The following is a 2,671-nucleotide window of genomic DNA, read 5'->3' as shown; positions in this document are numbered from 1 at the left end:
TTGGAGTAATCTGAGAGGTTTCCATGAATAGAAGATTCTTGCAGATGTGTATGGAAATAAGCAAGATGGTTAAAATAAAAACAATACTAATTTAATATAGGCAAAGAATCATTACATATTCTTAAAGACAATAGTAAAAGAAAAAGCTATGAGAAAGCAGACTATGAGCTTAATTCATGAGATGGGGCATAAGTACATATATCCAGGAGTTGGGGGGAAAAACATAAACCTTAAAGCAAAAGTGCACAGTAGTTGCAGTGAGTCAATAAATGTAGCAAGCAAGCAGAAAGACCTAAAAAGACACCATAAAGTACCTAATGAAATAGTTTCTACTTTGTAATTGGTGGACAAAATATCTCCATGGGATATTTTAAAAACAAAGAGGAAACAGCAAAGGATTATTCTGTGGATGAAAATGGACAAAGGTGGTTTTGCACTGGTGATATTGGAAAATTCCATCCTGATGGATGCTTACAGATTATAGATCGTAAGAAAGATCTGGTGAATATGTGTTTCTTGGGAAAGTAGAGGCTTCTCTAAAGAACTGTCCACTTATGGACAATATCGGTACTTTTGCCAAAAGTGACCAGTCCTACGTGATCAGCTTTGTGGTTCCTAACCAGAAAATGTTAACACTGTTGGCACAGCAGAAAGGGATGGAAGGAACTTGGGTTGATATCTGCAATAATCCAATCATGGAAGCTGAAATACTGAAATAAATTAGAGAGCTGCAAATGCCATGAAACTGGAGCAATTTGAAATCCCAGTCAAGGTTCACTTAAACCCTGAGCCATGGACCCCTGAGACTGGTTTGGTAACTGATGCTTTCAAACTGAAAAGGAAGGAGTTGACATAGAGAGAATGTATGGGGGCAAATAGAATGCTTTCTCCAGTTTTCAGGTGTGCAGGAGGTGTTCTGGTGGTTTTTCACTGGAAAAAAAAAATAATTAGTTTCTACCTAATTAGACCTAGATACCCTCCTCACCTAACTCCTATTAATCTCTGGTATATGTCCTAGAACTTTACATGCTTAAATTTTATAGATTATTCTTTTTTTTTCTTTTTTTTTAATATTTATTTTATTTATTTCCCTTTGTTGCCCTTGTTGTTTTATTGTTGTAGTTATTGTTGTTGTCATTGTTGGATAGGACAGAGAGAAATGGAGAGAGGAGGAGAGAAATAATAATAGATTATTCTTTTTAAATGTTTTGTAATTTTTTTTTTATTTTGGACAGAGAATTTGAGAGGAAGTGGGGGATATAGGAGAGAAACATCGGCAGCATGGTTTCACAGCTCATGAAGTTTCCCTTTTGGAGGTGGGGACTGAGGGCTTGAACCTGGGTCCTTGCACAATGTAATATGTGTGCTCAACCGGGTCTGCCACCACCTTTCCCCGAGATGATTCTGAGCACATGAAGGTATAAGATATATCAGTAGAAAGACCTTTGACTTTGAAAATTTTATTTGTCATACCCTTTGGTGCTTTGAAACTATTGTAGTTTTTATATTCTGTCTTATTCAAGATGAGCAGTAACTGAAAATTTCTACTTTGTTTCTGGATTCATTTCACTTTGAGAAAGTTACAATATTTCTTCTTGTTGTAACTTAACTTAAAAGGGGCTTGGTGCTACAGGGTGTAAAAGGATTCACAGCAGGGAGCTGAGAATGGGTTTAAACAATAGAGGCTTTATTTGGACTGATACCTAGTGCTGTAAATAAGCAGTTCCATTTCAGGTAAAGCAAAACAGAGGTTTATTCAATAAAATCACTGAGAATGTGAGGGGATAAGTTAAGGTAAGAAAATCGACAAAATTTCAAAGTTACCCAAGATAACCAGGTGAAAAGACCAGGATCAATCTGGATCCACACCACATGAGAGTCCATGGTGGAGGTCATAGGATCAAGAGACAGTGCTGCCCCAAGTCCATGCTTTTATACATCCCATTGTGTGTCCCCACCTCAGGCTGATGTCATTTGTATGCTAATTGACCCAAACTCCATTTGGAGTCACAACACCTTCTGCTAGTAAATACATCCAAGATACTCTCTAGATTTGAAACCTTGCCCCTAAATACTTCTGAGGAGTAAAGCAGATCAATAGTGATGCCAGGTTATAGACATTCAGTGTAAAGTTCAGGAAGAGTAAGGAGTTAGCTGAAGATTTCACCATTTAGCTAATTGCAGAAGTGAGGCTGGAACCCAAGTCTTCTAGAACACTTTCATTTTGTCTTCCCTCAATTCAGACCACCCTTATTTTGGATTGATATCTGTGCTAACACACACACACACACACACACACACACACACACACACACACCCCTTCCATCCTTTACAATGCAATACCGCATATACTATATTGGCCTCCTCCTCCTCCTCCTTTTTACTATCTTTTAAAAATCTCTTCTCCAAGAGCAGAAAGATGCTTGAAAATGCCAACATCATCACAACTGTGAACTAACACAGTGGTGCCGAATGAAAACAGAGGAATGGTGCACAGTGAAATGAAACAAATAAGTCATGATAATTTCAAGGTCCACTGAAAGAGCAGAAAACAAGTTAGTTGTCACCATCCATCCAATGGAAATGAAGCAACTTGAAATTGACTCCAAGTCTCTGAAATGCCAGCAATTTAAAAATGACTTGTAAATGTCTTTAAATTGCATCTAGATAA

The 2,671-nt window shown here is 37.5% G+C and overlaps 1 pseudogene; it reads left to right on the top strand.

Annotated features, from left to right (window-relative positions):
• The first annotated feature begins 355 nt into the window (after positions 1 to 355).
• On the top strand, positions 356 to 1,641 carry LOC103115896 (long-chain-fatty-acid--CoA ligase 4-like; annotated as a pseudogene).
• The last annotated feature ends 1,030 nt before the right edge of the window (positions 1,642 to 2,671 follow it).

Source organism: Erinaceus europaeus, chromosome 10 (assembly GCF_950295315.1).
Source record: "Erinaceus europaeus chromosome 10, mEriEur2.1, whole genome shotgun sequence".
In the NCBI taxonomy this organism is placed as follows: Eukaryota; Metazoa; Chordata; class Mammalia; order Eulipotyphla; family Erinaceidae; genus Erinaceus; species Erinaceus europaeus.
This window is presented reverse-complemented; position numbering and strand designations above follow the sequence as displayed.